The sequence below is a fragment of the Anser anser genome (genome assembly GCF_964211835.1).
Source record: "Anser anser genome assembly, chromosome: 5".
Classification (NCBI taxonomy): Eukaryota; Metazoa; Chordata; class Aves; order Anseriformes; family Anatidae; genus Anser; species Anser anser.
Genome location: NC_139725.1, coordinates 17,324,771 through 17,345,548, shown reverse-complemented (window position 1 = coordinate 17,345,548; position 20,778 = coordinate 17,324,771). Strand labels below are relative to the sequence as shown.

At 47.8% G+C, this 20,778-nt stretch overlaps 1 long non-coding RNA gene across 2 annotated transcripts in view; it reads left to right on the top strand.

The window, feature by feature from the left end:
- Positions 1 to 20,778, top strand: part of LOC310900073 — a 67,259-nt gene that overhangs the window by 30,126 nt on the left and 16,355 nt on the right. The window contains exons 6-7 of one of the 2 annotated variants that reach the window (XR_014584804.1): positions 707 to 791; positions 1,434 to 3,818. The exons of the other annotated variant lie outside the window; for it this stretch is intronic. This is a non-coding gene — a long non-coding RNA (uncharacterized lncRNA). Of the gene's footprint in view, positions 1 to 706; positions 792 to 1,433; positions 3,819 to 20,778 lie in introns of those variants that run through there. 2 annotated transcript variants of the gene reach the window in all.

Here is a 20,778-nt window from a genome sequence, read left to right as displayed (position 1 = left end):
GTAGGCAATGTAAATCCTTTTTCTGGTAGCGTAAGTCTTCCTCCTCTCTCTGCTGATGCTTGTGGGGTGGTTTGGGGTGAGCCAGAGAGTGGCACTGCTAAAAACATTTCCAGGCAGCTTTCCCCTTGCTGACTCCGCTCACATCTGTCTACCATCTGTTTTCATTTCATCTCTGCTGTGCTGCTTGTAAACATCCTCTTGCAACGTCCAGGGCACTGACAGCCTGGGAGCTTCCCCCTTCCAGCATGGGAGAGGTGCTGACCAGCGCTGAGCAGGAAAACCAGCTGGTATTTATTATTGGCACTGCTGGCCTGCAGAGGCATCTCAGTTATGGGTCAGGAATCCTTCTCATTTTGCTAAATGTGCAGACAAGAGTCCCATCCCACCAGTGTCCTATGATAACCCTTCCACAGCAAACTCTTACTGCCATTTAGAAATATTTTTAAAGTTAAAAATACAAGCCAGCTCTACCCCAAAAAGGAAGATGTGCCAGGTGGTGGAATCTTGAATGTCGCTGTTGGTTTTACTTGAAAGGTACTGATTTATTGTAGTGGAGTGCAGTGGTGTAAAACCCCTCGAGAGTTTGCCAAGGGGATTCAGAACCTCTCTTGCATACAAGTTGTGTGTTTAACTGCTTTAGTACAAAAATAAATAAATAAAACTTTGTTTATCCTCTCGGTTTCTTGATATCTCATTTACCTTTCAGATAATATGCAGAAAAAGAAGTAAGGAAACAGTACTTCAGATTTCTGGAGGTTGTAACTCTTTCAGCACAGCGGTAATGAGCTGCGGTTAAGTATATTTTGATGCAATTTACTTATGAGCCACATAGCACCAAGTTGTAATGTTTTTATGCACGTGCATCCATAGATAGGACTGGTGCAACAAACTGCCGAGTTGTCGCTGCTGCCGTGTAATGTACTTTGGGATTTGTGTAAGATATTTTGTGTTAAATGTTATTAATGTATGTTTTGAGCCAGGGAAAGGGGAAATGCCTGAGAACATCATTTTGGTTGACTTCATGAACTTAAGAGCACGAGATTGTCTGTGTGCCCAAGAAATGCTTCTTGAAGGGTGTTTTAATGCCTGAAATACCAATAAATTGCTTATCTGTTTAGATGGTAAGATAATTAAGTTAACAACAGAGAAAAAGAGCCCTGAAGTGAGCAGAGGAGGGCTTGCAGTCATCCTTTTAGTGCCACAGTTACATTTCCTGGACAGGAGAGAATAGTTTTTCTCTTCTCCCCAAATACCTTTCTCAAAGGCCATGATGAGTTACCAGCTCAGAGTGGAATAGCTGCTTATTCATTTTGGAGGTTTTCAATATATTCGTGTGTCTCAGTTGAGTGGCAAATAGGATTTTCATACTTCTGGAAAGGGAAATCATGGAAGGAGGTCTTGTGGCCTCACGATATTTTATTGCTTTATTTTAGCCAGCTGCAGGCATAGTGGAATTCCAGTTATGCTGTCGTATCTGCTCATCCCGTCTGTGCTAACAGCACTAAGGACTGAAGACTGATGATCACGGATTCCTTGGTGAACCTGGAAGGAATTCATAGCCAGTATAACTTTTCACCACTCAGAAATCTCAATTCCAGATTTCAGAGGCTCTTGGTTTCTTCTTACCTAATGTATCATACTTAAGTCTAATTAAAAAAAAAAAAAAAAGACTCTTGCCAAACAGTAAGTAATGCAATTGCATTTTCTGTGTAGATAAACCAGGTCAGAATCTGTGTCAGCAGAGATAGCAGTGAGTTTACTCCACTTCAGTGAGTAAACAAAACCACCAATCATGTTTCTTTAGTTTGAAAGCTGTAAATATTGCTTCATCGTCTGCTAAAAAACTGGAGCGTCTGTGGTTTAACCTAGGGTTTCGCTGTTAAGGCCAATTAATTCTGCTGCCGTTTGTTGGGCAATGCTTGCCTGGAGTAAAGCGTGTGTCAACGCTCTGCTGGACAGCCACAAGAAGAAGTGAGGAGGGGAGAGGCATGATTTCGGTGAGCTATCGGACGTTAAGGTTAGAAGGTAACACCAGGCCATCTCTTCTGGTGTCCCAAGAAGTCAGTCAGTTTCATCCAGTGCTCCTGCGCTGGACCCTGCTGCGTTTGCTCAGCTGAAGGCTGTCTGTCCAGAAAGACCTCAGCGTGGGGCCTGAGGGTTTGGGATGCCTGCTCCCCTCCGCTCCAGGCTAGTCGAGACCAGAAGTTGCTTACCCTTTTTCTCTCACTTTCATGGAATCACTTTTTTTTTCCCATCAGGCTCTTTGGAAACAACTTTTTTTTTTTAATGTCTGGGTGTTCTGTCATCCCTGAACCAAAGTAAGAGCGGTGTTTTACTGTGCGCCTGTACAAAATAAACCAGAGGGAAGGCTATTACAGGGAAGAGGGATTCTTAGTGTTTAGATTTTTTCACTGGCTTGGTTTACTGTCAAAGTGAGATAGATACGAGGGAAAATGTGCAAAATGGGTCCTCGTCCACTGTCGTGGTAGGGTTGTGATAAGACTGTAAAAGGTTTTTGTATTTGGAAGATGGAACTTTTCAGCTGATTGTAATTCAGCATCCAGCCTGAGTACGGGATTGTCAAACAGACTTCTTAAAAGTTTGTTGTTGTTGTTGTTGTGGTTTTTTTTTCAATTTGCCTCTGCAATCTCCACAGTTTTACTGCGACATGCTGCCCATGGTGCCCACCTGCTTTAAAGTCTGGCACAGCGCATTTTTTGTTGCACTTGGGAAGGAGCAGCTCTTGTCTTCTCTTCACGTGCCAGAGTCATGGAGCCGTCCTCTGACAGAGGGAGAACTGTGTCCTGCCAATGCAGAACCAGAACTGTCAGATTCTCCCTCTGCATCAAAAACCAGGCGCAAACAAAAGGGGAAATACATCCCAGGATGGAGCAGGGCAGCTTCGTGGCTGCGTTTGGAAACACGGTGGGAGGCCTGTGTGGTGGTACCTTGTTTTATTCCATACTGGGTTTGGAAGCCAGCAAAAAATCACAAAGGAGGGTACCCTGCTGCTGATGAATTCTCTGTAGCAGTAATTTTGGATATTATCGAGCAATAGCAGCCGTGGCACAGCTTGTGAGTGAGTTTCTATTACGGGCTGCTTTCTGGCTGCCTTTTCAGAAATCCACAAGAGCATCTCTTTGGGCTTGAGTGTAGTGTGATTTTTTTCTACAAAAACATTGATGTTGAAGCAAAGTGAATTTACAAGCATGAAAGCAGAGCTGCTGAATGAAAGTCTCTTGTGTGTTAGCACCCTGTAGCAAATACGAGAGGGAGATGTTTTCAAGTTAGTTTACCAAGCTCCTGTGAAATTACTTGTGGATGGAGTCGCGTTTTATAAGCACACAGGAACACCTGAATCACCTATTTCTGAAAGCAGCTTACAGCATAAAGACCACTAACTTCTACAGAAATTTCAAGGCACTTGTACACAGAGATTGCTGCTGTGTATGAGAGCTCAAACGTACGTGTTCCCGGCATCTGAGCTTTTAATTTTTTTAAATAAAATTGCCAAGGTCATAAATGCTGTTGCTGTCAAAGCATTCCCAGGAACATCAACTTAAGAAAGCGCCAGAAAATGGTTGTTCCCTTTTCAAGGACAAAAAAGTAAAGAGTTTTGAGCTCTTTTTCAATTTATAGAGAAAGCTTAAAATGTAGCTCCATCACCCTGTTCTGGCCTGTCAGTGTTAAAAATGAAGCTTTTCATCATCAGAACAGTAGGAAAATACATTTATGGTGGCCGCTGTGTTTCTCACAAGCCTGGGGAGGCTCACGGGAGCTCTGACTTCTTGCTCTCCGTGGTGAGGGCCACAGGGTTTGCAACGTCCATAAAACGCTGGGGGCGCTGAGCCAAAATCAACACTGGTGGTACCGAGCAGCACAACCACCCAGCCTGCAGCGGCAGGGAGGCAGCGCGGACACGGGGCAGCTCTTCCCTGCCTGTCTCTGGCTCTTTCGGAGTGGGAAGCCCCAGAGGGTGAGCCTGGGTGCCCACAGGAGCCACACACCCTGAAGAAGGGAAGAGGAGGAGCAGAAAGCCGCGGCAGTGGTTCCTCTTCCCCGCCGTCTCTTTTGAAGGCAGTTTGTGCTGTTGAGGGGGGTGCTGTGAGTTTCGTGTGCTCTGTGCTCTGCTGACGCGCTCTTCCTGAAGAGATGTCCTTTAAACTCTTCCCAAAACCTGCCTTAAGGGTTGCGGGGTGTGAAGCTGGGATTGCCCCAGATTTGGCATTTCCAGGGGAGGCTTTGGATGCCTGACACAGGGAGTGTTTCTGGCTAGCTAGTCTGTGCTTGTAGGCTCATAAACTTCCCTCGCATATTTTTGCACTTAGGTGAGCTTGTTAGCAGCCAGGGCTTTGCCTTCGGGAAGATGACTTTGCCCTTTGCTGGCTGATTCGTTGTAACAGTGGGAATGAAGCTTGCATGCCTCAGACGTCCTCCAGACCTAATCCCGTCTGTAGATGAACACATGAAGAGAAGAGATTTGGGTTGAATTACAGGCCCTCATTCCTGCCCTTAACATCTCAGAGATTGTGTAAAATTTCCCAGGGGGTTGTTGGAAAGCATCTCTGTTCAGATGTCTGAAAACGAGATTGGGTAAGGCAGTACCAAGTATCCTACAGGGAATGCTTCTGCTCTGGAAGTGGTCTACATGACGTACCTGGCTCAGGTTCAGAGGTGGAGAAAGATCCATTGTCGTACAGAGCAACTATAATTGCACAGCTGAGGTGCTAAAAACCACATGCGCTTGTATTTCTCTTTGGAGCCTCTGAAGCAGCAGCTTGCCAGCGCGTGAGTTTCTCTTCAATTTATGTGGTGCACCCATTGCCTTGTTATTGCTTTTATAGACAAGGGATCCAGCAACACATTACTTTTTAAATGTCCTGCCATTATGAATCCATTTGCTATTCATTGTAATAGCACCAATCATAACGAATTCATTTTGCATTCATGTGTATGTCATCAGCACTTGGGATTGTTGGTTTTTTTTTTGTAATTTACATCAGTCAATGGACATTAAAAGCATTATCCGTAAGCACATCGCTCCGCCAAGGGAGCAAGGGGGAAGCGTGCGAGTAGATTCAGGCTTGCACAATCCCCCGTGTAGCTGGGAGGCTTCTCCTGGCTAGAGATCAGCAACCAGCCCTTCAGGATTGATTGCCTGCTCCCAGTGACAGCACGGGCCTTAATCGATGTGTGCGTACACAAGGGGCACATCTGGGTTCGTGCCGTGGGCGTTCCTCTCTCGTGTAGCGGCTGACTCAATTTAACGGGCCGCTTACTGTATCTGATATCTGCTTTGAGTTTCTGTGAGCAGGGAGGAGAAGGAGCTCCTAATTCATCAGAGGAACCGTCCCCTTCCTTTTTTGCAGCGTGCTCTGGGTGCTTCCCCTCCCATCAGCACGCTGGAGCCGCGCGGGGTTGGCGGCGCCGCGATAAGCCTCTTGTCACTGGCTGAGCCCCGCAGCTCGCTGATGCAGAATCTCCGCTCGATGAACCGGGAGAGAAATAATTTGGTGGCAGATGCTCGGAGTTCAGACAGCACCGAACATCCAAACGCTGTTGTGAGTCGGAGAGAGTGCGGGGAGGGAACAGAAGGGAAGAGGCGTGGGGGGACCAGAGTGCTCCTGTAGACCCAAGTACAGAGCAAAGTGCCAAAGGGAGGCATTTAAATGTCTCTGCAGCTCTCCTGCTCGAACCGAGTCACCCTGCCTATGTCACACCAGAGCAAAAGCAGGATTTTGTACACTGTGTGCTCACGTTGCTTCTTTGTGCTTCTTAAGTGTTGAAGACCTGAGTGCACTCCCAATGCCTCCAGATATGTGGGAGTCTCTGGAACCTCACCGGAGGTATTTTGTGTGTTGCTGGGACCACAGGGTGCCCAAGATTCATAACGCTCCGGTGAGTCGGCTGAGGAGAGAGCAGCACTGAGAAACTACATGATCAGCTCAGGGTCGTAGATGAGGTTAGCTGCAGGAAGGGCTGGAATGTGGAAGCCCCCGTTCCCTGTTTCTTAGCCCTCTTCAGGATCCTCTGTTCTTTCCCCACATCTCGGTAGATGGATCTGAAAGCAGGAGTCCTTGGTGCCGCTTGACCGTATCAGAACCAAGCTGTCTGTGACTTCACACCACGACCATGTGGTTCTGGGGGATGTCCTGAGCGCTGAGTCGCCAAACGGAGCGGGCAGCTCTCAGGCTGGCGGGCGTTGATTTCAGAGGTTGGAAGAGGGAAAAGCTGAAAGGCTGGAAAGCCAACGAGAGACCTGGTTTGAACCGAGGCAGCAAAATTAGGGAATGCTGAGCTGAGACCTGTAGACTCTTTTGATAATGCAGTCACGATCTCATCATGAATAAAACAATGCGTTTCACCTGACCAATTCGTCTAATAAGGACTCGCCTCCACTGGATTCCATCATTTTTGAAGTAATGAAATCTCCGCATCACCTTGAAAGAGATAATTTGACCCCAGTGTTTATATGCACGTACATGAGAGCGATTTCTAGGGGGCAGCTGGCAGGTCTGTTGCTGCTTGTTTTTTTTGATGCAGGAGAAAGGCTCCTCCTAAGGTTTATTGGCTCAGACAGCTAGCTGGGAATCACGGTCTTGAAATGACTCTTCTGCCCCCTCCGTGTTAGGCACTTTTTCCACACCACAGATACTGCTCTGTGGTTTGGGCATAATCACTTCAGAAGCTCAACAGCAAAGAGGAATCCTTAATTTGCAAGGGGAGCATGCAGATGAGGGGTGAAAGCAAAACAGCTGCTGCGCCTCAAATGTAGATTCTTAGGTTATTCTGGAAGAGCTTGGAAATATTTCTTCGTGGACAAGCTCTTAGAGGCACTATCCTTTATTGCTTTTCAGGTGGAAATTTGTAATGGCTGATAGTCTGCTGCTTCGTGTCTATTCTGGAAGAGGCTGGGGAGCAACAAGCTGCCCAGCTGCTACGTCCACTTGTTTGCCTAGTCTTAACATGTTAAACCAAATCAATTTTTGGTGCAAAGACTTCCACGCACCTCATTTCATAGCTGCATCTGATCGTTGTGATTTCTGGGCACTTTCATCCTTGGTTTAGTAGAAGTGAGGGGCACAGACTTAGTCCAGTCCTCTTGGCACGAGCCCCCACACCTTCCGCCTCGTAGTAACGCTATGGGAAGTGCCAGAGTTGTGGAACTCGATCCACCAAACTGCCCTGTCTTTCTGTCCTGACTCATTTTTGAGTCATTCCTGCAAAACGCCAAATACTTCTGGCATAAATCAAGCACCGAAGGTCCATTCTCCTTCCTGTCTCGTGTTTCGCTAATTACGTCAGGTGAGTTTCAAGCAAATTGCATCTTCAGGTGGAGATTTTATACACCTTCATGGTTTATTTTCATGAATAGTTTTTACGATCTGTTTTGGAAGTGTCCAAGAATCAGCTCCAAATCAAATCTGGGAGCGGAGGCAGGCAGTGCAAGCACATGTGAGGTTAGAGTGGGAAGCAGGCTGCCATGAAAGCTTACTTCTGACATCTCCGCTTTGCAGGCGGCGGCGTGGCAGCAGTGACACAGAGCCTCAGGAGGCTGCTGCCAGGATTGGTCTGACCCCGAGGCTCTGCTGTTGCTGACTTGCTCGTGCTCACAGGAGCGCTGCCTGGGTGGCACAGAGCTCCTCGCCCGCACGGTGCTCCTCTGCGAGGGACAAAGGAGCTCAGCCAGTGGGCCAGTTTGCAGCCCACGTCTTTTTGTTCAGCAAGTCCTTTGGTGTCAGCCCTCATAGACACGGGATCCGAGCGCTGCTTGGAAGTGCTGCGGGAGATTACTGGTGGGAGGTGAAGAAGAGGCCAGTGATGTGCAGAGGAAGGAAAATATCAGTGCTGTGGTGACAGCAGCATAAGTGTTGGTGCTAATTCCAGCAGGAACTGTGAGTTGCCTTAAGGTCAAAACTGTTAACACCAATCAGGTTGTGCAAAATACCTGGGTGACCTGGTAGCACCGGACTGCAAAGCCTGCCGAGAAGAACGTGTACCATAATTCATCCCACCTGTCCCCAGGCACCGAGGTGGTGGAGCGTGGCGTGGCGTTTGTCCAGCCACCCTCAGAGGTGGGTCGGGTAGGGGGTGAAAAACAAGAACGGAAATCCCATGGTGGATTGGAGTGCTGGTTGACTCCTTTTGTTGCGTGCTATTTTGTTTGTTTTCTTTTGTTTGCTTTCTTTTAATTCCCACTCTGTCTTTGCTCAGATGAGCCAAACTAGCTTCAGGAAACCTCCCTGCAAGAGGCCCGGGGAGTTGCTGTTTCGCTGCTGGAGATGGGCCTGCTTTGGTTGACGGTCCCACCAGGGGAGTGAGCTACGGGAAACGTGAGCCGTCGGGTCCTCCCCAAAGATGAGAAATGGACAGGGAAGATGGCATTATCCCAAAACACTGCACGTAACTTCTAGGGAGGCATTTTTCTAAACAACTTCTAAGTGATTCTCACTGTTTAAAGAAAGGTATATTTTGCAGACGTGTAGTCCTCACTCTGTGTAAAAACCATAAGGCACTGCCTCTCATGAAATGATACACATTGGTATAGCAGAGAATCTTTTCCATTTGAAAGCTGCATTTCCCTCTTGCTTTCTTTGGCCTAAAACCTTTGCCCTAGTGACTGGTGCCCTGGTGACTCACTAAAGGTGTGCTCCTGCTTCTTCTTGCCTTTGTTATACAGAAAAGGGCACCCGTGGTTGTTAGCTCCGCTCTGTTTCATTAGTAGTATTTGTAGAAGCGCTTCCAGAAATGGACCAGAGATCTAAGGGGAGAATAGTTGCTGCCTGGAAAGTCTTGGTTAGCAAGAATCTGCTTACTTCAGCAGGAGGTTTGGTTTGTTTTGGTTTGGTTTTTGAAAAATGCGAGGATTTGGCCAGTGTAACAGAAGTCTCTTGCCAGAGCAGCTAGCTGAGAAATCGGTCAGGCTAAGTTTCACTGTCAGCTGCTTTGTCCAGCTATATCTGAGTGCATATCTCTCCTGAGCAGCGTAGCTGGTTCCTGGAAGCAGCAGTGCTAACCGGCTGTCCCCTGGAGCACCCAGGCTGAGGACTCTGATGGACACACAGGCAGCAGGATCAGGCCTGGGCTAGCTCATTGCATCTCAGCTTTGTGCCTGCAAACGTGTCAGTACTTCAGGTTGGATTTGCCATCTGTAATTGTTGCAGACTGTTGTGGTTTTTGGCTGATTTGCAGGCAAGCGCTAGCAATTTTCTCCTAGCTACCATTGTGCATAAACGCAGTTCAGTTTTGATCAATAGTTATTAAAAATGAAGATGTGAACAGTTGGCTATTTTAGTCAGATACCTTGTTTCCATTCTGGCATCTAATGGCTGTGGGGAGGTAATTTTGTTGTCTGGTCTAGAAATGGAAAATTCTTGCAGGCTGCTTTTTTATTTATGGTCCCAGATGGGAAGCACTCAGGTCCTGAAATCCCTCCAGATGTCTCCGTGGCACATTTTCCCTGACTCTCCTGAGGGCATATGAAAGAGGGAAATCTACATCCTGCATTTTTATCTACACGCTACCCCCTACCCACTTTCCTCATTTCCTTAACCACATCTCTTGGATACTTAATGGTGAAAAAAGTACTACATTTCTTGTTCAATTTTTCTGCCCTGCTTGCTCTGTGATGTGAGTTGTCAAAAGAGACGTTTGCTGTTGCAAAATAATCTCCTATGAATTCACGGGTCCGGAGGAGGCTGCAGAAGAGCAGGCTGAGTTTTGGGGCACTACAGAGAGCAAGGCAGTTTAGCTCTGGCCTTGGAGCCATCTCCCACTGTAAGTGACGAAGAACTGGAAACAGGAGCTCAGCTTTGCATGGGTCCCCCAGGGATGAAGGCCACAGGCTTTGGCCCCAGCTCGCTGGTGAAGTGGTAAGGAATTCACTTTGACTTAAAAACCTATTTGCTCATTTTGACCAGTGTATCTGGAAGGAGAATTGTGAGCAAGTCGTGGTAACAGCTGTGAGCTCACAACCATTTAAACAGAGCTAATGAGCAGGCAGTGACTGTAATCTTTCCTCATCTGTCCTTCCCACCTTTTCTGATGTGTATTTAACAGTAAAGAAAACATTCCTGGGCCTGGTTATCTTCTGTTACTGTTGTCCCTTCTGTGGGATCCCAGGGAGCCGTTCCTGTCTTTGCTGCGAGGCACGGTGCTACCTGCCTAGTAGATAAACACGGAGCTCACACCTGGCCACAGGGAGACATGGAAGAGTTGGTTATGGAGAGAATCAGCTGGCCGACTTCTAAAACCTGAACAATGTCAGATTGCAATGCTAAAGAAAAGCGAAGCAACCTGGGTGGGTTTTGTGTTGGGGGGTTTACTTCTCACTGTCTCCTGCTCTCAGTGTTTTGGGCAATTACAGGGGAGCAGTCCTACTGACAGATGACTGAACTGTGGTGAATGCGACAAATGGAGAATCTCAGCCTTAGGGTTTCTCTTACTCCGTACGGTGATTCCCTCTTTTGACATTAAAAAATTCTATTTTAAAAAGCAGAAATAGAATTAGAAAGTGGTACGAGCAGCTGTGTAACAGGGAGATGGCAGCAAGTAATACTGTAAAGAGAAGAAAGGTTGGAGGAGACTTTAATAAAATCTTTATCAGGGCTCCCTCTTGGAACCAACCATGCTTAATATTTTTATTAGTGACTGGCTCAGAAACTGGAGAGAGCTAAAAGAGGGAGCTTGCTGCTGCTGACACAAAGTTGTGAGGCACATCAGTACAAGGAAGATCAAGATATGGCACAAGGAGAATTGGATGACCTTGAAGATTAAGCAGTAGAAATGTTGCAAAATTGAATGAGACAAAGCACAAGGTTATTCACCTAAGGATTAAACATAATTCACTTTGATGTAAACCAGATTCATGAATTAGAGAGGAGTGAGGCAGAGGGAGATGCGAGTAGCTTGGTGCAGGTAACACTTGCTGCATTTCCTTTGTCTGACAATTCAGTTATCTTATTGCAGGAAAGGATTGGGTTAATCTTAGGCAATATATTCTTTTGAAAACCTGGACTTTGCAGCATGGGATGCCAATGTGACGCAGCTGGGGAAAAGGCCAAAGCAGTTGTAGGTGTAGAGAGAGAGGTGTCGACAGAGAGAGGCGTTAAAGCTGTTGTATGTTTGGAACCGCGAGCACAGGTCTGGTCACTCACGTTCCAGAAAAATGAGCTTAGAAATATGTTCAGTGCTGGTTTACGATAATGAAAAGGTAATACAAAGGGGAAGATGATTTGTGTAGCTTAGTACAATGATGGCAGAGAGGCAATGTGATTGCTGTCTGTAAAACCAACAGGGGGTTGCCCTGTGTGTGGGAAAGGAATAATTTAAGCTAACAGACAGTGTTGGCACAGGAACAAATGGGCACGGACTGGTGATGAATATATTTAGGCTAGAAATTGGAATAAACTTTTTGGCCGTAGGAAGAGTGAGTTTCTGAAGCAGACCTCCAGTTTGAGAGTTTGGAACAGCATAATTTTGTTCCTATAAAAAACCAGAGGCAAAATATGGCTAGTTTGAGATGGAGCTTAATTTGGACAGCGTGTGTTTACCTGTGGTAGGAGAAAACAAGGCTTGGGTGGCTCTGGAGGAGCCTCTGAGCCCAGGGTTCGGGGACTTGTGTCTTTTATCCCGGGATGAGTGAAGAGTGAATGAAGTTGCCCTGTGTTCCTGGAGATCTCAGTGTAACATATATAAAGCAGCAGTCGCTCCGCATTTGTGCTCAAGAGCATGGTTTGGCTTCACTTGGTGCTGCGCTCCGGGAGCCTGAGCAGCGAGGTGGCGTTGGGCCGGGTGCTGGTGGAAGGCGCGGGTGAGGGCAGCGCTGCAGCGGCTGGGCTTCCAGCAGACGTGGTAAAGGAGGCCTCCGCACCTCGTGGAAGCTCGGTACTACGTGGTAAGTCACCATGGTAAGGCTCTAGAGAAGTGCATCTGTGTCAAGCCAGCGCATCAAGGTGCGTGGTGTGTTTCCGGGGAGGAATGGCTGGGAGTGCTAGAGGGGTGCACTTCGCTGGCTTAAGGATGTGGGCTTTTGTTTCAATCTTCCTTGTCCCTCTTTCGGTAGTTTCCTGTCTGTCTAGCTTTCAGATCACATCAGGAAATTTCACAGCTCCCCGTTTCCTAACGAGTATAAGTATAATTGCTGGAATACAGTTTGTAGGTGTTCAGTTTTATAAAAGAAGAAAGTATCTGAGCATGAGCCAAGGGCAGCCTGAGTACTCGTCTGATCTGGAGAAGTCAGGTGATTGTTCCTGGGAAGAAGACAAAACACTTATGATTTAGCAAACAATTTATTTTCCAGGCAAAGTAAAAAAATAATATTAAAAAATCCTATTTATTCACGAACAGTTTTGAGATAAAAATGAGGAACGTGTAGAAATAATGATCACAAATCACTCTTCTGTTAAAGGTTCTCAATAAAGCCTTGCTTAGTCTGCCTTTGTCTAACTCAAACTGATTTCTAACACTGCAGGCACAGCTCGTACACTGTCATTTCCACCATTTTGAGGAATCAAATAGGCTGACATTTGATGCAGAAGCACAGCTTGGTCACGTCTGTGTGCTGGAAATCTATCAGGGTCCTGAATATTGTAGAAAATGCACTTTCAGGCAGTCATCTGGTTGAGTCCCTGCGTTTTTCCCTTAATACTGTAGAAATAGACAAAGACGCCGTCTTTGTGCAATAATTCATTTTTCTTCCAGCCTTGTGTCGGCAGAGGCAGCTTTCCAAAATGCTGAACTCAAAATTTCGAAGAGCACATTCTTGTTCCAGCAGAAAACCAGACGGGAGCGGCGCGGAATAGGGCCGTCTTTCACGAGGCGATGAAATGACTGCTTGTCAGCCACTTCTCGCGGGTCACTTCTGTCGGGCAGCGGGAGTGAATCCCAGCCAGCCTGACATCCCCAGCGCGGGGAAATGTTTCGCTGTGCTGCGAGGTGGGCAGCTCTGCAGGGGTAGCAGTGTCCCCGAGGGCATGCCAGGGCCTTCGTGGTCCTGCTTGTCTCCTTGGATCTCCTCGACATGTCTCTGGTGCAGACAGTCGTGGCCATCTCGGTCTTTCCTCCTCACTTTTGGATTTTTTACGCACGCCTGTGATACAAACTAAAAGCTTTCATCCCTGTGCTGGAAGCTGGCTTGGTTTAAGAAAGGTGTCTTTACACAAACATTTGGTGGTCGTGAGTGGTGCAGAAGGTGTTTCCCATCCCTGAATGTGGCAGCTGCCCTTGTCCTACCGCAGCTCCGATGCAGAACAGCTAAAATGGTCTCCCACGTATTGCAGTGGGGGAGTGATGGCTTTCACGGGCTTTGGAGTCCTGTTGCTTGTAAGAAGCTGAGACAGTATAGAAACAATACAGGTGGTATAGGTGTTATTTAGTATGGTTTGCATTATAATGTATGTAGTGGTTCATAGAATACAAATAGGAAAGGGACAAGGCATTTGTCTTTTTAATTAGTGCTTTGAAAAGATGGTTGCCAGGCTTTGTTGGTATACAAAAGACCCTAGCACCCATACTGTCTAAAAAGCTTTACCTATTTAATTTGCAGAAACAATAATAAAAAGATGACCCAGTGTTTAAAACAGAAATGTGGGTTTTAAATTACTTTTATCCACTCTGGTCCCCTTGAATAATGAACACCAGCAGTGGAAGTCCGGGAAGTCTTTTCCCACATACTTGTATATTCCCCTGTAATGTGTCTTCCAAAAACTTCTGTTGACTCCTTAGCAAGCCCACCTGAGGCTACTTTCTGTTTACGGAGCAGTGTAACATCACATCCCTTCTGTCAGTACTCGGACACTGCATTACGTAGTGATGCTCTGTAATGCTGTCAGGATTCCCACTCCGGCAGTGGTTGTTCTTCATATCAGTAAAGAGGTGGGTGAATAGCGCCGCACGCTGCTGACGTGTGACCTGTTGGAGTTGGTTTCCACAGCTTGGATGACAGCGCCTGAGGAGCCCCTGAAGTTGTGCTGAGGACCAGGGCCTGGGTTCCTAGGTCCTGTTTTTTAGGAATCATTCATCATAACATTGGATGACCCAGCAGAGCTACAAATGTACTGAAGCTGTAGAAGTCAGACTGAACAGGTGAATAAAAGCAAGCGACCATGTACCTCCCTGCCAGAGCCCCTGCATGTGCAGCTTGCCGTGATAAAGCAGCACGTGGGTGTGTTCTCAACACTGACTCCACTGGGAGGAGACCAGAGTCTCATTAAAGAATTGCAAAGGCTTCATGAGGCTTAAATGTCTCCTGTAAATCCATTAGTGTCCATATATAATTTACTCTTCACGTTGCTCTTTCAGAGCTGTCAAATATCTTCGACGGTATTCCGCTTTCTTTAAAAACTTAAACGTGACCCGATATAACTACTTACTCTTAGAACAGTGAAACTGCTCTTTCATGAATTTATAAAACGTTTTTAATTATAAATCAAACAGTGAGTAATTACTTTGTCTTGGCAATCCAAGAGAAGAACCATTCAATTGACCTCATCTGCTTGGCAAAGCAGCATCTGAAGGAGAAGCGGTATCCTCAGCTGAGACAGCACCTCTGAGCACGTGTGCCCTTTTCCTGCCTGCCGAGCTACCAGCCCCTTGATCAAGGGCCTGATTTTATTTCTGAAGTTATGGTGTCACGAAGGCAATGAGCTCTTATACTATGTTTTGTCTGCCTAAAAGTCCCCCGAAAGGAAAAGCTTTATGTGATAACCACAGTGGGAATTTTGGTAGGGACTGGTATATGGGCCAACCGGCCAAATTTGGGTCTCAGCTACTCTGGCTTTCTCTCCGTACTTCTCCACTGGGCAGCTCCTCCTCCTCAGCACACCAAAACACAGAACTAACCCAGCAAACCTGACAGGAGCAAGCAGTCAGTCTAACACAAACAGCGCAGGGGATAACCAGAGCCTAAAGGAATGGGGCGTTGTAGATCCCAGCAAACCTTGGGGCAAGGAACAACATGTTGGTTGCCTAAGACGATGGCAACTTAAAGTGAGAAATGAGAGTTACCTCTGTATCTCCTGTCTGCTGCTGGGAGAGAGCCTGCTAGCAGTGACTTCTTCCTGTGATTCATCTGAAAGGAGTTTGCGGCATCCCTTTGGCCATCAGTGAGATGTGGATCTGGCTTGTAAGAAGAAACTTGTTCTAGCAGACACGGTGTGAGGAAAAGGGCAAAGGCTCTGTATCACAGGGAAAATTCCTCCGGGCCAAGTCAGAGGTATGTTATCTGGGGAGTGCAAGCATGATTGCTGAATCTGTGAAATTAATCATTTGGGATTTTGCCCTTCTTCCTCCCCTTCCTTCTCATTGTCCAGTCCTGATTCATTTCAGGGTATCTGCATGCACGTCGCAGTCTCATCCCAAGAACTTGCTGTCAGGCTGTGAAGAGCCTCTAACGTTGTCTGTCTTTGTGAGGAGGTGGTCAGATTGTGTGCACACTCAAATGAGCACCGCCACATGCCACGTTTGTGCTGCGGCAGCTCGTAATAAGGTAGACCTTAGTCATCCATCTGCCTTTCATAGGGGATCTTGCATATCTATTCTCCTATTTTCCAAAAGAAACTGCAGGCAATTAAAATCATCCTGAGGTCTCCCTGGCTTCCTGATTCTAATCTACATTCTCAAGAGTGAATGAAAAGTGAGAAAAAATTGTGTTTGGCCCCATACTTTTCAGAGATCTGGAGATGAAGAGCAGAGGAGAAAAAGAAATGAGATATATTTATAAAGTGAGAATTCAGAATATATTCGTCTGACATTTCAAGGTCTTACTTGGGCAGACACTGATGTAAAGAATAGGTATGTGCCTGCTGTCCCTCATTCCTCTTTCCAGCCCCTTAATAAGAGGCTACAGCGCTGCAACTGCTATTCCAAGTGGCTTTAATATATTTTTTACCTATTTTATCTTATTCTTTTGCTGCAGATTTTTTTTATGGGGTTGTTTTTATGTTGAGCCATATATTTTTATAGTATTTCCAAGAGGAAAAATGCAATGACATAGGTTGCTAGTTTAGGCTAACGAAGGTGGGTTTGGTTGGCACTCACCATCCCTGCGGCTGGGGCTGAGCAGGCTCTTACCTCTGGAGGTAAGTGAATGTTCTCTAAACCTGGTGTAGGACTGCCTACGGCTGGAGATTGTCCCTCAAAAGGGAAGGAAGCTCTGGGAGTCAGGTTGTGATGTTGGGCACTGCTGCACAGCCAACAACTAAAAGCTAAGGAGGAAATGTTCAGCGACGGGGCTTTGGATATGGAGCCTGCTCCCCGGACCCCAGCTAACCACTGCTCTCTGTTTTAGCTGCCGAGGCTGAAATGCTGCTGCCTCAACCCTCCTGCCAGAGCTTCGTGCTAAGACAACTGCCGAACGGGGCACGTTCCTAGTCCAGAGCCATCTGTTTCAACGCAGGCAGAAAGGAAACCACACAAGCCAAAAATAAACTGCAGCAGCCGAGGAGCGTGTACGCGTCCTCGGCCACCCCTGCTCTGTGGCATGAGACAGCCAGCAGGAGCTGGGCACCGTGTCAGCCGACAGGCAACCTGGCCACAAGTGCTGTGGATTGGAAACGTCCCTTCTGATTATTCCCCTTTCAAACGTCTGCCACAGGCTGTTCGCTGGAAGTTAAGTCGCCGCATGAGAGGCTGCTGTGTGCAGTGCCTTCATAAAGCCGAGCCCTGAGCTCCCTGAGGGCCTTCGGCACAACTGTTGAACCAGCAGTCCCGTTTAAAAATGCTTGCAGCAGGCTTATGGGTGCAAAAATAGCATTTGTGTACTTTTATGTGACGTGACCATTTGTTTCTAGGGAGCGTGCTCGTGTGTCTATTATTCACAGCTACACAGAGGTGTGTAACTGAGGCGTGAAACCAGGGCCGCGTTTCATTTGCTGAGTGAGGAGAAACTTTGCTGCCTGTGTGCGTTGGTTTCCTTCTGATACTGACTGGACACTAAGCTGAGAAGGAATACAAAGGTAATTGAGCTGGCTTCCGTGGTAAATTGACCCTGATATGTGACCAGGAAAGGTGGCACGATCTGAATTTTCCCAAGCAAGTGTGAAACCTCTGGCAAAGGAAGAGGCAGATAGAAACACCAGTTCTGGGAGCTGCAGAGAGCGATTTTATTATCGTCTCGTCCCTGAAGATACCTTTCCCAGTGACAGCCCGATGACAGGCACATGTGCTGTCACTCCAGCCACTTCCCCACCTGTGTGCGAGGTGCGGGATGGCTCCGAGAGTCCCTGCCCTGTGGGCGCAGGGCTGGAGCTGCCGCCTCCGCTTCAGACAGCTGTGTGGCTGCTGCCGCCAACAGGGCCGAGCGGGGAACGGCCCCGGTTACCTCACACAAAGGGAGACGGAGCTCACGAGCCTCCGGCTGCTTTCTTTCCTACAGGCTGTCGGTGCTGCCTGCTTTCTCCACGAGACACGTAATATATTCTCTTCTATGAATATTTCACCTCTTCTTTTTGCTGTTTTCTGGCGTGGAGTCGTACTGTGCCAGCCGTCACGGTTCAAGCCAGAGCTAGGAAATGAAGTGCGTTCAGCAGTACTATGCAGATATAAAGCTGAGCCAGCACACGGGGCAGGTTTCTGTTAACCCTCTTGTCTCCAGTCAAAGGTTTTCTTCTGAACGGGTGGGAGGGAGGCAGAGAGGTGGTCTCTTTGCCACACAGAAAGCAAAAATTGGAGCTATTGGAAGAATTTACTGAAACTCCTTCCTTGAAGCTACGCACACATCCATCTGGGAAAGGGCAGCGTGTCTGACAGAAGTGAAAAGATTAGTCCCAGATGAGATTTAGCACAAAGCAGTTGGGTAGATTTATTAGGTGTACTCTCAAATGTGAAACTCGTGTGTGAGCTGTGGAAGCGCATGGCTGGCTAGCCCTGGGGCTCTTGGTACTGTCTGTTGCTTCTGCTTCAGGGCTGCCCGTCAATTGGACGTACACATAAAGTGGCTGAAATAAGGCTTGCAGCTAAAGAGATGCGGTGAATTTCTACCCCAGCTGCCTTGAAAGTGTTGCCCCCCAAGAGGCTCTTCCCAGTGTGGCTTGGAACGGGGCCTCCATCTTCCCCTTACCACCACCCGACCCGCGTGTACCTGGGCACTGGCACAACCATTAAAGGACATGGCCAACAGTAAAAACCTCTGTGTTAAAGGAGTGGGAAAGGCAACTGAGATGGTAGCATTGTTATAAAATGGGGATTCCACACACCTACAGATGGTAATTAAAATGCAGTAGGTTCCTGGAAGCGGCTCTGTTTTCTAAACATGAATTGCTTTGTACTGAGTGCACTTTCTACAGCAGCAGAGACTATAACTGCTGAATGGAAAAGTAATTAGCACCATTTCTATGCACGCATTTAATGGCTACACAGTAGTATTGAATACAATAGGCACTTTTTTGCAGCAGTAGCATGCTGTAGAGATACCAGTGTGTACATACACACGTGCAGTCAAGGGCTGCTGCGCGCGGCATGGCGGTCGCTCAGCCCAAGCTTCGTGTGGCACAGCCCCGTGTGCTCACTCGCAGTGGACTGGGGCATCCCTTGGGTTTGAGCTGAGCTCGGTGGTTTGCTGAGGAAAGGTGAGCTGGTCAGCAGCATCTGAGCTGTGCTATCAAGATTGCAAATCATCCGGGGAAAGACCCAGCAGAACAGCAGGGGCAGAGCTACCTGCCTTCCACCAGCACTCAGGGTGATGCTCACCAGCTCTCGGTAGCCACCCCAGCAGAGTCAGAGGCCTGAAAGTCCCTGAGTACCAGACCTGGCTGTCGCTGATGGGACTTTCTGCAGCAGGGTGGGGGTTGGTGCCTGTTTTGTGGCTAAATGTGGGGGCATCAGCCTCCAGGCTGTGTCAGCAGCATGTTTCAGTGACTCTAAAGTCAGGCATCAAACCAAGCAAATGAATTTGTCATTGTGGGTTAGAAATTGATTTCAAGGGTACAAAATGCAACTAGACTCATAGCACGAACGACACGGGCTAGTGCTCTCTTCACGTGCTAATTGGGACTCTCTCCTCACTGGCGCTTTGCTTGCTCCTGCTAGTTTCCATTTTCTTTTCCCTGCGTGCCCCAATGAGGAGTGTGGATGTGCCTGTGGCCGTACGGCTCAGCTCCATGTCCACCTGCTGCAGGAGCCCTGGCGGTGCTGCCGTCCACCAGGGCTGCTGAAGCTGGGAAGGGGGCTCCGGGAAGCTTCTGCTGATGTATGGTGTGTCTGCCTCTGCATCTGCCTGCGTGTCAACTTGGTTTCCCCTGCTGGATTCTCCCTAGCTGTAATGCCGCGTTCTTTCCTAGCAGCCCGTCACCCACTTGTGTTGCTCGTTCTGCTCGTTGGTGGAAGCAGATTTCCCTGTTTAACCTCCTCGGTACTAGGGAGGCCCAGTTGTTCTTTACTTCAGTTTACAATATGTTACCTACAACAGCAATTCAGTAGTCCCTTCTCAGTGCCCCATTCCTAAGGATGTGTTTGAGAAAGAGCAAACCCAGCTCTCATTTTACCTGCCTCTTGGAGAAATCAGTGGACAGCCACGGCTGTGTCTTTGAAAGCAAAAGGGCTGCCCAGGTTATGAAATTCTCAAACATTAGCTCAGCATGGCTGAGCCGGGGCACAGGATGATGTGTGAACCCATTCATCATCGCGGGGCAGCTGCCAGCTCGCTGACTTTAATTGGGGCCTTCTAACATTTACGCTGTTTGGAGGTTTTTTCAGTGCTGCTGATAAAGGATTTCGTTCATCTCTCATGAGGCCGTGGAGAGACAGCGGAGGTGTGAGCTTAATTCAAGGTTGCTGAATGACTTGCAGCTACAGGGGGAAATTACGTTACTCTGTATTGTTTTCCTCCTGAAACTGCTGCCTTGGCTGCATCTCTAGTATTTTTGCATATTTATCTCCTCAAATTTCCTGTTCCTGAGACCGCTCCGTCCGCACGGTCTCTAGTTGTGGCATTTTTATTGCAGGTCCCGTGGAAGTGAGCGGTCTCAGCAGGCACGTCTTTCCCACCAGCCTCTCTTGAGAGGCAGAGTGGGGTGGAAGCGTTTCTTATTGGGGGGGGGGGGGGGTGGAAAGCGTGGTATTGCCAATGTAATGGGTTGAAAAATTAGTTGTCCGAACTTAGATTACAGCTCCAGTGATAGCCTTTAAGAGCTCATTATACTTAAAAGAGCTCCTTTCGCTCACTGTGATGCGTCTGTCTGGGGACACGCTTCGGTGCTCGCTGGGCCAAGCCAAGCACGGAGGTGGGAGCTTCCACACCCACGTGCAAAAGGTCCCCTTCACCCCTTCCCAGCCCGTGGGGCAGCTCCGAGGCCTTTACCTGCCGCCTGCTTCCAGCAGGGCAAAGCAGGGATGTTTGTGGGAGGAGAAGGAGCAAAACATCCCCCGGTGCTTACAAGGCAGCAGTGGCCTACTTAGGCTGTGTCTCCCCATGGGGTGGCAGGTGAGCTGGATTTCTGTCCTTCTTGGGGAGGGCTTGTGTCCAGCTCCACCCAGCTGTGTAACTGCAAACAGGGCAAGAAATATTCTGGCAGCCGCCTCCCCCATTTGCACTTGCTGTGCTGCAAACACATACTGGTGAGCACAGGTGAGACAGTGGGGCTGAATCAGGTCTCTGAGTGTTTATGCCAGCGTACCTGCTCTGGTTTCTGTGCCATTAATCATATCTTTATAGCAGAGTTAATGTGAGGGTAATCTGCCCCCCTTAACACAGCTTGAGGTTGCATTGCTTTTGCATCTGGTTGCTCTATCAGTTCAATTTGCAGCCCTTTGTCTGCGCTGGATATCCTTTGTAGGTCAGCT